General features: G+C 40.2%; 1 protein-coding gene and 1 non-coding gene across 10 annotated transcripts in view; one reads left to right on the top strand and one right to left on the bottom strand.

Annotated features, from left to right (window-relative positions):
• The window catches only part of NCOA2 (nuclear receptor coactivator 2), a 293750-nt gene that overhangs the window by 190816 nt on the left and 87396 nt on the right, over positions 1-15538 (top strand). The window lies entirely within an intron of this gene.
• TRNAQ-UUG lies at positions 3981-4065 on the bottom strand. The gene has a single exon. It is a non-coding gene; the product is annotated as a tRNA-Gln (tRNA).

Below are 15538 nucleotides of genomic sequence, written 5' to 3'. Positions count from 1 at the left end.
TCCTATTAATTTGAAAATTAATGTGTTTTGAAAAGGGAGGCAGGAGTTAAAAACCAAATGAAAAGCCCAGATACACTTTGATGGTCTCAATCTACTATTTTAAAAATATTGCTTGCTTACTCAATTATTTTTTAAAAGGCAGCGAGACTTTAGAATCAAATCAGACAGAAGCCAGGTCTGAATCCTGGATCTGCCTCTTACAGGCTCTTTGAACCTGGGCAAATTATTTTCTGTACCTGTAACTCCATCTCCTCATACGGAGTTTAGCAATCACAATCTTGAGGTTGCATGGCTGTTGAAGAAATCACGAGCTATGTAAATGCACTCCGCAAATACCCGGCCCGGTGAACGTGTGGTAGGTGGTCAGTAAATATCTTTCTCACAGTAAGCAGAATGTCACCTTCTTTTCTTCATACATGTTGAGGTCTTCAGACAGTGAGCCTCTCCTTCAGGCGGAAAATGAGAAATAAAAAAGGTGGGGAAGCAGATTACGAACATCCTTTCCTGCGGGGCCATTTGAAGAAAGTAAAGTTTTCTGCTGCCAGAGAGCCGTGCGTAGCCCATGCAGAGCACTCCGCTGCCAGCTGTGTCGGGGCCAGCTGGATGTGTCTCGGCAGCTGAGAGCCACGAGGCCCAAGAGCAACACACAAGTCAGACCTCAGCCCTTCTCCCTCACTCCGCGTGCCCACCCGCCTGGCCGATGCCCCGTCGGCCAGTATAAATGAAGTCCAACCACCATCACCTTCATCGTGTTTCCGAACTTAATTTATATTTCAGTCACAGGTACCAGGCCGAATAAAATCATAATTGCGCCAGAGAAGTTAAACTAGGTTGCGTGAAGCGTCACAGTAAAGATCGCACGTCGGAAAAGCCAGGCTTATATCTAAGGTAGCCTCCATGGTCAAAAGCTCAGGCAGACGAGCCGGGCGTGTTCGGCTTTTTCACTCAGGGCTGCTCTGTCATCAGCTGTCCCTCGAGTTTCCATTTGCCTTATAAATAGAGGAGAGAGAAGAAAGGATTATTTAAAATGGCCTAAAGGATGAGAATTGGGAGGGAGAATTACCAGCTATTTAAATACGTGAGCATCGGCTCATTTATAGCACTTGGTGAGGCCCGTGTTTGGGAGACACTGGCCCTCCCGGAGCGTTCGCACTGCAGTGGACCTCGTAGAAGCAGAGCACATGTACACAGACGTCGTGTCCTATGTGAGACAATGCTGATAAAGTTGAAAACTTCTGGCTTCTATAAGTTAGAAACGGTAGTTCATAAATAGTAAGTAACCTTTTTTCGTAATGAGGCTAATACTGCTTCTATCCCACGGAAGAATAATACGTAGTATGAAGAATACAAATGATTTAATTTTGAATTACTGTGTCCAACTCCACACTCCTCAGCTGGAAACTTAACTCAGCTTGTCTATGGAAAAGACACAGGAATTCCTATGCACCTAAGAAATAAAATTGAAGTGTAAAGTAACAAACATTTAGGGGAGTACTAAAAATTAACACATCTTTGCTGCGCTGTTTAACATCTCCTATGTTACCCCAATTTAGATACACCTTTCATTGTTTTTTAATCTTAAATAATAATTTTAAATGGATTTTATTATTTGGAAAACATTTGTCACTTCATTTAAAGCCGCTTGAGAGCAGCATATTTGAATACAGGGTGTATTGATCAGTTAATGGAGAATTGGTCTCAACCTTTCATTATTGGTTTTCGAAAAGTAGCTTTAATGAGTGAATAACAGTAGGAATGAAAAGGTGCATCTCGAAAATCTGTGTCAGTGCAAGCTAGATTTGGGGGACATTTTCTTGTTGAACCAGGCTACCCGTATTTTAAGAGAAGGTGAGGAGCAGGGATATGCTAGAGTCAACTCCTGTCAACCGACGAAAACCAGTTGTGCGGTTTCGAGAATTTTATAAGCCAGTTGATGAGCACTTCACTATTAAAAATTACACAGACTTGTGATTAAACTATATGTAAAAAGGCAAGGGAGACTAAAATTTCTCATTTGCTAATTATTCCACTGCATTTTGCCATTGTCTTACATGCCAGAGGCCCTTCGTGTCATGTGTCTACCTACAGGACAGACACAGCGCACAGCACTGGTTACTCTGCGTCTCCTCAGTCCACGTTCAGTCGTGTTACATTGAAATCAGCCATGAAGGGGCGCCTGGGTGGCGCAGTCGGTTAAGCGTCCGACTTCAGCCAGGTCATGATCTCGCGGTCCGGGAGTTCGAGCCCCACGTCAGGCTCTGGGCTGACGGCTCGGAGCCTGGAGCCTGTTTCCAATTCTGTGTCTCCCTCTCTCTCTGCCCCTCACCCGTTCATGCTCTATCTCTCTCTGTCCCAAAAATAAATAAAAACATTGCAAAAAAAAATTTAAAAAAAGAAATCAGCCATGAAGAGAATATTGATACCCTGGAAAGCTGGTAAACTCTCCAAATCAAGGCTCGATTGGTTTTGTTGGCTGTCACTTTAGACTTAAGAAAAAGTAATGAAGATTTTTGGGGGGGGGAAATGTAATGGAGAAAATGTTAATAATTACCACCTGACAGGGTGCCTTGGTGGCTCAGTCGGTAAGCATCCGACTTCATTCAGCTCAGGTCACTATCTCGCAGTCCGTGAGTTCAAGCCCCGCGTTGGGCTCTGTGCTGACAGCTCAGAGCCTGGAGCCCGCTTCGGATTCTGTGTCTCCATCTCTCTCTGCCCCTCCCCACCTCACACTCTGTCTCTTTCTCAAAAATACATAAACATTAAAAAATAAATAAAAATAAATAAATAAATACCCCCTGGCATTTTAACATCAAGTAGCCATTTCGTGCATACACAAAAGATAATATCCAGTTCGGCAAAAAGTCGCTCGCAGATTGACAAACAATTGTATTTCTGCATATAGCGTCTTCATACATTTTCATTATTCCATCTTTGTCTTGCTCATTAACTTAAGTGAAAATTTCAACCAGTATTCATATTGGAACCATTTTTCATCAGTTGCAATCATAGGTTGGTTGCAATACAGGAATTTGGCAAAAATTAACAGAAGCATTCCTTAAGAATCAGCTGGCTATTTGCAATTCACAGTAAAGAGTGTTGTATATTTTATTATCATTTGTAGATTATATGCTACATATCCGTGATACTAGTAAAGTCTGCAGTAAACATCATGGTGCTTACTGTTTTTCCCCCAAAGAGCTGGTTTTTTTAAACATTTCCCAGTATACCACTGGTAGGCATGGAAGTGAGCAAGTCATATTATAAATACAGGTGAGTCAAATTCATAAACTAACAGAATTATTTAAAGATTTAAGAAAATAGTAATGGAAACAACCTAATTCTTGCCCATCAAAGTAAACGTGGAGCCTATTAAGATGATGCTTTCCCTCCCCGTTCTTTTTTTCCTCGTGTCAAATGCAAGAAGTTCTTGGGATGGAATTGGTTATTCAAAGCTGAAGCCTAAGCTTGAGCTAATAGCTGTCATGAAGCAAAGTAAGCAACAGAGGTCTGAGATCAGTTGCCTTTCCCTGGCAGGAGACCTATAAATCAGGGTTTTGGGGTGATGCTCCTCGGCCTTCATCAGGTTCCGTGTGGTGAAACCTTAGGGTGATGGCAGAGCACCCCATCTCACTGGAAATTCAGCATCACTAAGACGTGCCCTTGTAGATACTCTCATACTGAAGACGGTGTTTTGGTGTAGGTCAAGTATTCATGATAGTACAAACTCTTGATTATTTGGATAATGAATGGGAGACTGATAATGGCATATATATTTTTAACTCTTTTTTGAAACATTGGTCCCTTATTCACTACATATAGTTTGAATTCCATTTGCCAACTTCTCTTTTTATCTTTTCTTTTCTTTTTTTTTTTTATTTATTCTTGAGGGAGAGAGAGACAGAGCATGAGAGGGGAGGGGGCACAGAGAGAGGGAGACACAGAATCCGAAGCAGGCTCCAGGCTCTGAGCTGTCAGCACAGAGCCTGACGTGGGGCTCGAACCCACGAACCGTGAGATCATGACCTGAGCCAAAGTCGGGCGCTCAACCGACTGAGCCACCCAGGCGCCCCTTTTTTTTATCTTTTTAAAGTGCTAAGAACATGGAGTCTTCTTGGGATTCTCTCTGTCCCTCTCTGCCCCTCCCTTTCGTGTGTGTGCACTCTCTCTCTCAAATAAATAAACTTTTTAAATAAAAAGTTACGTATTATTGACTATATTCCCTATACTTTTCATTCCTGTGACTGACTTTATGATTGGAAGTTTGTACCTCTATCCCCTTCACCTTTTTCTCCCATCTCCCTTTCTCCTTTCTCCCTTCTGGCAACCACTAGTTTGTTCTCTGTATGTGTGAGTGTTTCTGATTTTTTTGTTTGTTTATCCATTTTGTTTTTTAGATTCCATACTTCACTGAAATGATATAGTATTTGTCTTTCTCTGCCTGACTTATTTCACTTAGCAGAGGACTCTCGGTCCATCCATGTTACTGCAAATGCAAAATTTCATTCTCTTTTATGGCTGAGCGATATTATGTTGTGTGTGGTTTATGTATGTATACACATACACACACCCCACGTGTTCTTTATCCGTTCGTCTATCAGTGGGACATTTGGGTTGTTTTCATACCTTGGCTGTTGTAAATAATGTTGCATTATTTACCCTGCAAACATAGGGGTACATATAGCTTTTTGGATTAGCGTCTTTATTATTTTAGGGAAAATCCCCAGCAGTGGAATTACTGGATTGTACGGTTTTTCTATTTTTAATTTTTTGAGGAACCTCCATACTGTTTTCCACAGTGATTGTACCAATTTACTTTCCCACCAGCAGTTCACACGGGTTGTTTCCTCCACATCCTCACCAGCACTTGTTATTTCTTGTCTTTTTGATACTAGTCATTCTGACTGGTGCGAGATGATAGCTCATTGTGGTTTTGATCTGCATTTACCTGGTGATGAGTGATGCTGAACATCTTTTCATGTGTCTCTTGGCCATCTGTGTGTCTTCCTTGGAAAAACATCTGTTTAGGTCCTCCACATTTTTTTAATCGGATTTTTTTGGTTTTGGTGTTAAGTTGCATAAGTTTTTTTTTTTATATGTTTTGGATATTAACTGTCAGATAAATCACTTACAAATGTCTTCTCCCATTCAGTAGGTTGCCTTCTCGTTGTGTTGATGGTTTCTTTCCCTGTGCAAAAGCTTTTTAGTTTGATGTAGTCCCAATTGCTTATTTTTGTTTTTGTTGCCCTTGCCTAAAGAGACAGAGCCAAAAAAATATTTCTAAGACCAGGGTCCATGAGTTTACTACTTATGTTTTCATTTAGGATTTTTATGGTTTCAGGTCTTACATTTAGGTCTTTAATCCATTTTGAGTTTATTTTTGTATATGGTATAAGCAGATGGTCCGGTTTGATTCTTTTGCGTGTAGGTGTCCAGTTTTCTCCATACCATTTATTCAGGAGGCTGTCTTTTCCCGTTTGATAGTCTTGCCTCCTTTGTCATAGATTAATTGACCGTACAAGCATGGGCTCTCTGTTCTGTTCCATTGATTTGTGTGTGGTTTTGTGCCAGCACCATACTGTTTTGATTACTGAAGCTTGGTAGTATAGTCTCAAATCTGGGGTAGTGATACCTGCAGCTTATCACTTCTCAAGATTGCTCTGGCTGGTATGGACACTTTAATATTAATTCTTTTAGTCCATGAGCATGGTGTAACTTAACATTTACTTGTGTTATCTTTAGTTTCTTTCATCAGTATCTTACAGTTTTCAGAGTACAGATCTTTCACCTCTTTGGTTAAATGTATTCTTGGGTTTTTTGTGGGGTTTTTTGTTTTTTTGAGGCAATTGTAAATGGGATTGTTTTCTCAATTTCTCTTATTGCTAGCTCATTATTGTTACCTAGAAATGCAACAGAATTTTGTATCCCGCACCCTTACTGAATTCATTTCTTAGTTCTAGTAGTTATTTGGTGGAGTCTTTAGGATTTTCTGTATGCCATAGTATCATGTCATCTGCAAATGGTGACAGTTTTACTTCTTACCAGTTTGGATGTCTTTTTTTCTTGTCTGCTTGCTATGGCTAGGATTTCCAGTTTTACATTGAATAAAAGTGGTGAGAGTGGACATCTTTGTTTTGTTCCCAGCTATTAGAGTAAAGCTCTGAACTTTTCACCATTGAATATGATGTTAGCTTGGGTTTGTCACATGACCTTTATTAGGTTGAGGTATGTTCCTTCTAAACCTACTTTATTAAGATTTTTCATGGTGCTTGTCTGGTTTTAGTATCAAGGCAATGCCTGCATCATAGATTGGATTTGGGAAAATTCCTTCCTCTTCAGTTTCTTGGAATAGTGTGAGAAGAGTAGCTTAACAGCTGTTCTTTAAATATTTGGTAGAGTTCACCTGTGAAGTCTTTTGATCCTAGACTCTGGTTTATTCGGAGTTTTTTGATTACTGTTTACATTTCATTACTTGTAATTGGTCTGTTCAGATTTTCTATTTTTTCCAATTCAGGCTTAGAAGATTGTATGTTTCTAGGAATTTATGCGTATCCTGTATGCAGTCTAACTTGTTGGCATATATATTTTCATAGTAATCTTTCACAATTTTTTTGTATTTCTGTAGTGTCAGTTGTAATTTTTCCTCTTTCATTTCTGATTTTATTTGAGCCCTCCCCCCCCCTTTTTTTTTGAGGAGTGTGGCTAAAGGTTTATCAATTTTATCTTTTCAGAGAAGCAGCTCTTAGTTTCATTGATCTTTTTTATTGTCCTTTTAGTTTCTATTTATCTCATTTCCGCTCTGATCTTTATTATTTCCTTTGTTCTGCTAACTTTGGGCTTTGTTCTTCTATTTCTGGTTCCATTAGGTGCACGGTTAGAGCGTTTGACATTTTCCTCGTTTCTTGAGGTAGGCCTGTATCACTCTGAATTCTCTCTTAGAATTACTCTTGCTGCCTTCCAAAGTTTTTGAGCCGTTGTGGTTTCAATTTCATTTATCTCATTTCCTCTTTGATTTCTTTGTTGACCCATTTTTTGTTTAGTAGCACGTTGCTTAGCCTCCACATGTTTGTCTTTTTTCTCTTTTTTACCCTCCAGTTTTTTTCTTGTAATTGATTTCTAGTGTTTTACCACTATTAGAAAAGATGCTTGATAGGACTGCAATCTCCTTAAATTTTTTGACGTTTGTTTTGTGACCTAACCTTGATTTATCCTGGGGAATGTTCTCTGTACGCCTGAAAAATAATGTATATTCTGTTGATGGGGATTGGAGTGTTCTGTGTATGTATCTCTTAAGTCCATCTGGTCTAAAGTGTCATTCGGAGCCAGTGGTAACCTGTTGGTTTTCTGTCTGGATGATCTGTCCGTTGATGTAAGGGGGAGGTTAAAGCCCCCGACTTTGTACTCCTGTCCCTTTCTCCATTTCTGTCTTTTAATATTTGTTCCATACATTTAGGTATTCCTATGACGGGCACAGAGATATTTACAACTGTTATAGCCTCCTGTTGGATTGACCATCCCCTTCTTTGTTTCTTATTATAGTCTCTGTTTTAGAGTCTATTTTGTCTGATATAAGTATTGCTACCTCGATTTTTTTTTTTTTTTTGCTTCCGTTTGCAAGGAATGTCTTTTTCCATCCTTTCATTTTCAGTTTGTGTGTGTCTTTAGATCTGAAGTGAGTCTCTTGTAGGCAACACATAGATGGATTTTGTTTTTTAATCCAGCCAGTTGCTCTAGATCTTTTGATTGGAGCAGTTAGTCTGTTTACATTTAAAGAAATCACAGGTAGGTAAATACTTATTGCCATTCTGTTAATTGTTTTCTGTTTGTTTTTGTAGTTCTTCTCTGTTCCTTTCTTCTGGAAAAGTGAGATTATAAAAGGTGAGAGATTGAGGGTTGGGGGAGAGAGGCTTTTCCAAACAGGGAGCAGAGGGGCCCGAGCAAAGGCACAGGAGCCCTCGAAGGCACACACTATGTGTGAAGTCAGATTGTTTAGCTACAGAATATGGTATTTTGAAGCAACTGTTTGGATTTAAGGCTGAAAACGGCAGGTCAGAGCCAGATGGACAGTAAGTAAAGTACTGTAAGCAATATTGAAGTTTAGAGAAGGTGACATAAAATGAGAAACTCTTAGCAATCTTCACCAGAGTTAACTTGAAGTTGTCTACCATGGTTCCTAGATTCTAGAGATACTAGAAATAGGAAACCTTTTTTTAAATGCTACTGACTTTAGGTGGCTGGGGGGGCACGTAACTAATAAAACAATAACAAGAAAAAACTACGTAAAAACATGCTACAGAGCTACAAAATACCTTAGTCATCTTTAACAAGAAATATTTTATTCATTTTTTAAAAATGTTTTAATGTTTATTTATTTTGAGAGAGAGAGAGAGAGAGAGAGAGAGCAAGCAGAGGAGGGGCAGAGAGAAGGAGAGAGAGAAAATCCCAAGCAGGCTCCGTGCTGTCTGCACAGAGCCCAATGCAGGTCTCAGTCCCACAAACCGTGAGATCGTGATCTGAGTCGATATCAAGAGTTGGATGCTTAATTGACTGAGCCACCCAGGCACCCCTGCCTTTTATTCATTTTTATAGCTTGTTGAGGGGGCATAGAAGGAACAGGAGGAAACGAAGGGGGGAAAGAACAAGATGGAAAGGTAGTAAGCAAGACCTACAAAGATAGACCAACACCAGACAGCCTGACAAAGACAGAGGAGGACTGGCAACATATTCAGAAGCGTGCGTGCTCAGGTTTAAACACAAAGAGAAACGTCTTTAATGTAAAATTTTATTTTGTAGTGTCTTAGGACATTGTCACTAATGACTTAAAGCACAGTCTTATTTGACAACTGTGAGCACTTAGGTAAGAGCCCTTGTCCTGAGCCCCCTAGGTGTCAGCCCTCATCTTCCGCTTAAATCCCACCCATCCTTAGTGAAGAATGCCCGCCTGTGTCCTGCTGCTCAGCCTTTCCCTGTCCTTGTCAACAGGAGGTGAATCAGTATGCCACCCACCCCTGTCTCTTCTCCCGCGGCTCAGAAATAGTCAGATCTGTCACTGTGCCCAGGGGAGCAATACCGGGCCATTCTTCCACAAGAATTGGGTAAAGGCACTCTCTAAAACACCCTTTGAGAGAGGGCCGAGTTGATCCTTCCGCCTCAACTTCAGTGACTGCTGTAGGCTCTGTGACGGAGTCCAAGAGGAGAACCGTCACCACAGCATACAAGTCCCTCTGTGATCTGTTTCGTATTCTCCCTTGCTCCAACCCACAAACTCCTTGAACTTGCATCCCTCCTCCACAGCTGGCACTGACACGGGCCTGCACACATGCACAGTTTCCCGCGTCTGTGTCTTCTGCCCAGAATGCTTCTCTCCTCTTCCCCTCCAGCTGGCTGACTCTTTCCCACCTTTAGTAGTCCACAAGGATGGAGTGGTACAACTATCTTAGGTTGGTAAAGCACAGCGAAAGGGAATCTAGGCTGGGTGATCCCGTCCAACGACAGGGCACCTTCACCACTACCCCACATCTGACTAGTTTAGCCCATTGCTACGTTCTTATGGCCCATATCCTCAGTGTGTATACCCTAAGACGACTCCCCTAGACCACGTACTGTTGGCGACACGTATTTATGGGGTTTTTGCTTTTGCATCATTGTTCATACTGTTTCCTCCCTAGCTGGAGTTCCTCCTTATCCTGTTTCTGCCCATTCTCACTAGAGTCTTTGTGTCCATTCTTCAAGATTCGTCTCAGATACTGCTGTTTTAACAAAGAACTTCTTTATTTTAGGTTTATTTATTTATTTTGAGAGAGAGAGAGAGAGAATGTCCCAAGCAGGCTCTGCACTATCAGCACAGAGCCTGACACAGGGCTCGAACTCATGAACCGGCAGATAGTGACCTGAGGTGAGGTCAGGAGTCGCTTTAAGCGACTGAACCATCCTGGCGCCCCAACAAAGGATTTAATTCCCAACCAATGTAGCCTCATCTCCTTTGAATCTCCATCTCATTTCTTATACTATCTAATCTTATTCTGATTAGGTTCTTTTGTGGTTTTCTCTTTCTTCCCCTATTGAATGACAAATTCCTTGATGGCAGAGACCCTATCTACTTATCACTCACACCTGTGGCATTTCTGAGCACAATGGTTGTTCTTAGCCTGTGTAGAGTAAATGTCTCCAGTTTTTCTGATGCTGAGCTTTTGTCTAGCCTTATTATAATGGTTTTATATTGGGGGAAAATAGCACCCTACATTTAAGAACTTGAAATTTTTATTCTACCATTTTGTCTCTTGTACGAGGATGATAAATTATACTCTTTTGTGATGGTATTTGTGATATTTTAGTTTGTCTCCTGGAAGTGTGTTTACGTCTCTTTAAGTGCAGTTGGTAAACTTTTAAAACTTTCTTAGACTCTGATAAGTTTAGTTCTTGAGACCGTCTTAAAAGAAGGATGACAAATCCACACAACTTGTCAACTATTTTAAAACCCAGGGTAAGGGGGAGTATTTTATAGTTTTTTATGGGTTTTTTTTAATTATGATTTTCAATTAATTTGGGATATTTTTCCTTATTTTAAATAGACATACTGTGTTAGACTAGATTATGTAGCAAATGGAAAGCATACTCACATTTTCTATTTAGTGCTGTGCAGATACTGGATGTATTGGTTTTGAAAGAACTCCTCTGTTAAGATTTTGTCAGATAAGTTTAAGTTTCCGTGAGCTATAGTTACCTCTAATTCATTTTTCTTAGTTTGAAGAATGATATAATTTTTGAGAGAATTAAATATTCGGGGTGTGGTAGGGAGAAGAGAACAAGCGTTTCCAATTGCCCTATAGTTCACTTATTATCTAAGTGTGTCTGTATATATAATTTATTCACCACTGAAGATTAGAAATGGCTTATTACAATCAGATTTATATATAGTGATTAACAGTGGAATAAACAAAAGATATAGAGGACAAACACCACTATTTGTTCTTTTTATTGCTGTCATCTCTGGTTGGTTTGGGCTTAAAGTACATTTTTCTTCATCTTGGTTTTTTTTTTTTTTTTTTTTTTTAATTTTTTTTTTTTCAACGTTTATTTATTTTTGGGACAGAGAGAGACAGAGCATGAACGGGGGAGGGGCAGAGAGAGAGGGAGACACAGAATCGGAAACAGGCTCCAGGCTCCGAGCCATCAGCCCAGAGCCCGACGCGGGGCTCAAACTCACGGACCGCGAGATCGTGACCTGGCCGAAGTCGGACGCTTAACCGACTGCGCCACCCAGGTGCCCCTCATCTTGTTTTTTGTTTTTGTTTTTCTTTTTTTTTTTTTTAATGAGTAAGAACAAGCCTATTTTCCCAACCTGTTGTACTAGTAGAACGAGGAAGAGGGAAGTGTGACTGTTTTTGTAGTGCTTTAGGTTAAGTTAATTTTCAGACTGAAATGGATTATACAGTAATAAATTATCGTACATGCAACTATCCTAATTGGTCTTTCCAAGGAGACTTTTTTCTGGGTTGATGACAGCTTTTTTGGTTTTGAGTGTGTGTTTTGGTGGTTAAAAAAAATAGTAACATAAATTTACCATCTGAGCAGTTTTTAAGTGTACGTGATTGTATTATTAACTATATACACGCTGTTGGATGAGAAACCTCTAGAGCTTTTTCGTCTTGCATGGTGGAAACTCTATATACCCACTGAACAACTTGCCATTTCCCCCAACTGCCAACCCCTAGCAACCACTTTTTGTTTCTATGACTTTGACTACTTTAGACGCGTACTGTAAGTGGAATCATGCGGTATTTGTCTCTTTGTGATTGACTCATTTAACTTGGCATAATGTCCTCGAGCTTCATCCCTGTTGTAGTGTATGTCAGGATTTTTTTTTTCTTCTTAAAGCCGAGTGATGTCCCGTTTATATATACCACATTTTCTGTAGCCATTCATCCATCAGCAGACGTTATAGTTGCTTCCGCATCTTCTTACTATGAACGGTGCTGCAATGAATGCGAGTGTGCAAATATTTCTTCAAGACTTTGTTTTAGATACTTTTGGATAAATATCGAGAAATGGGATTGTTGTGTCATATGGTAGTTTTATTTTTAATTTTTTGAGGAACCTGCCTACTCCATATGTTTTCCATAATGTTTCCACCATTTTGCAGTCCTGCCAACAATACACAAAAGTTCTAATTTTTCCACATCCTCACCACCACTTGTTATTTCTGTTTTTTGATAGTGGCCATCCTAACAGGTGTGAAGGGCTAATTTCTCATTGTGGTTTTGATTTACATGTTCCTAATCCTTCCTAATGATTAACAATGTTGAGTATCTTTTCCAAGGAAATACTTCAAAAAGAATAAGTAGCTAATACTATATGGGAGCATTGAATGCCTTCTGTGGTCCCATGTCTTAGTGTCATATGTTGCCTAACCACTTAAGGCACCAAACATGACCCGAAGCTAAGAAGATGGAGAGGAGGTTCTGAGGTGCAGAAAGATTCCTTGGGGCAAATCTGGAGGCTGTGGGAAAATGAGAGAAAATCACAATGACATTAAGATTTCTCTTCTCGATATTCTGTTATTCTGCCTCATTTCAGCCATTTCTCGTGTTCCCCTAAAGAATGTTTCTTTCCCTGAAGCCTTTTACTACGTCAGACTTCTTTATGTAGGTTACAGGGAAGGAGGAAGTACAGGCTTCATAGATCATATTGTTTGTCTGCTTATATATAGTTGGGGAGGGGCGGGCAGATACAGGCACTCACTCACGGATGTCACTTCCCAATTCCCTTATTGCTGTTGTCCACTCTGAGTTGTTTTATTTCATTTCTATGTAGAAAATACTCACTTTTTGCTAATTACTGGGTCATTCATCTCTGGTAAGAAGTGCAGTAGTCCGTTTTGTTTGTTTCTTTTTAATCTCCTCTCATCTTTTCTGTTACCCTCAGTGTTAAGGTAATGATTCCAGGAAAACAGTGATCATGTTCTTCATCTCAGCTTTGTTGGTAAGAAATGAAGAGCTTTACAGCTGATGCTTTCTATCAGCACAAAGTCCAGTAAAAATTGGCCTTCTGCAGTTTTGGATCTCATTAGAATTGTTAGTCCAGGGGCACCTGGGTGGCTCAGTCGGTTGAGCGTCTGACTTCGGCTCGGGTCATGATCTCACGGTTCGCGAGTTTGGGCCCTGCATTGGGCTCTGTGCCGACAGCTCAGAGCCTGGAGCCTGCTTCGGGTTCTGTGTCTCCCTCTCTCTCTGCCCCTCCCCCACACGCGCTCTGTCTCTCTCTCTCTGCCTCTCAAAAATAAAGAAAACTAATAGAAAGAAAGAAAAAGGAAGAAAGAAAGAAAGAGAAAGAATTGTTAGTCCAGTTATTACTCTAGACCTTGGCATATCAGCATATCAGGTCTCAAATCCTGTTCTGTTTTCTAAGGATGTGTCAGTGAAGGATAATTCACAGAATACGAGAATTGCAGATCTGCTTATAATACTTACTAATTAAAGACGATACCAATTAACTTTAATCTGAGAATTGATTTTAATTTGACCTTTTTTTATTTTGGTAAAATATATGTAACATGAAATTTATCATTTTTAAGTGTATATTTGCGTGACACTAAGTATACCTTCACCTTGTTGTGCACCTGTCACCAATATCTGTCTCCGGAACTTTGTCATCAGTCCAAACAGAAATTCTCTCTTAGATAATCCACCACTCCTCTCACCAGTCCCTGACAACCACTCTTCTGCTTTCTGCGTCTGAATTAGACTGTTCTGGGTACCTCGTGTACATGGAATCATACAGTGTTTACTTTGTGTAATTGGCTTCTTTCACTTAGCATAATGTTCATCCATGTTCATACACACACACGCACACATATGTATCAGAATTTATGTATCATATATGTATATGTAAAATATATATATGCATTTTCTTCCTTTTTAAGGCTGAATAGTATCCCATTGCATATTATTCCATATTTTGTTTATCTGTTGATGGATATCTGGGTTGTTTCCACCTTGTGGCTGTTGTAAATAATGCTGTTATGAACATTGGTGTACAAATATCTGTTTAAATCCCTGCCTATATCTTTTGGGAATATATACCCAGAAGTGGTTTTGCTGGATCATGTAGTAATTCTGTGTTTAATTTTTTGAGGAACCATTGCACTGTTTTCTACAGAGGCTGTAATTTGACTTTTTTAAAATCAGGTTTTAAAATATTTTGCTAAACAAATTGAAGATTTTGTTTGAGTACCCCATTCTTTTATTTAGAAATCTTAAAATATCATTCATCTTTAGGTGGACTCCACATAGATCCTCCTTTCCTATTTATCAAGGGACAGTTGAACTGTCAAAAGGCCGATGGGGGTTGTCGTCATTACTGCCATAGTAATAGGACAAAGCAGTAAGGTGGCAATTATCCTCCAAGCTCTCAATGGTGGATCTTGGTGAGTAAAACAAAACAAAACAAAACAAAAAAACAAAAAACACCCATCATTCTGTGAGCTGGAAAATACTTAGTGAGTACCTTCTTTTTTACGGAGTTCCAGAATACAGTAGGTGACATGACTGCTGCCTCGTGGAGCTCGGGATCTAGTAATAGGAAGGATGGGGATGGGCCACGGGTAAGGTGCAGCATTGCCAAGTGTGTCTCTAGAGTAAGGCCAGTGTGCTCTGGGAAGTGTCATATTCTCGCCTGGGGTTCACGGAAGGTCCTCACTGTCATTTCAGCTAGAGATGAGAAGATAAGCCAGGGCCCAGAACATTGAGTTCTTATAATATTTCATATACATCCTAACAGCAGTAAATGCATACAATTTATGAATAAATGTATACTTTGATGTTTATTTTTGAGAGATAGAGATGGAGACAAAGCGTAAGCAGGGGAGGGGCAGAGAGAGAGGGAGACACGGAATCCAGAGCAGGCTCCAGGCTCTGAGCTGTCAGCACAGACCTGACTCGGGCAGGTCTCGAACTCACACAAGGTATGGTCGTGACCTGAGCCAAAGTTGGGTGCTTAACCGACTGAGCCACCCAGGTGCCCCTAAATAAATGTATGTTTTGTATACATTATACATACATAGCACAAATACTGATAGAATGAGTTATCAAAGAAGATTCTTCTAGAGAATCCTTGCCTAGTTGGCTTTCACTGGATGCCGTTAGCCTTTACAGTTAGCAGAGGAGTGAATAGAGAAACATCAGAATGTGGTCTGGACCAAGAAAGGTCTGAGGTTCTACAGTCTTTTGATGATGGTTTCCTTCTCACCCCACTGCACTGTTCCATCATTCTTCGTCCCTTATTGCCAAGTTCCTTAGAGATGAAGTAAGTTACACACTCCCATTTACCGTGTAGTCACTAGAATCTGGCCTGTTTGCTTGCCCCTTCTCGTCAAACAGTGGTCCCTGGAATAGCAGCAGTGACCTCCTGTGGACCACATCAGCGGCCTTTTCCTCATCCCTAACGCTTGGTTTCTCTAGTAGCTCTGTCCCTGTGAACCATCCTTCCTCAAAACACTACCTTGGGTCCGTGCTCTATCCATACACGGTCACTGCCTTCTCTT

The sequence above is a fragment of the Prionailurus bengalensis genome, chromosome F2 (genome assembly GCF_016509475.1).
Source record: "Prionailurus bengalensis isolate Pbe53 chromosome F2, Fcat_Pben_1.1_paternal_pri, whole genome shotgun sequence".
NCBI lineage: Eukaryota > Metazoa > Chordata > Mammalia > Carnivora > Felidae > Prionailurus > Prionailurus bengalensis.
Note: the sequence above shows the minus strand (reverse complement) of the source record. Positions and strands in the feature narration are given on the sequence as shown.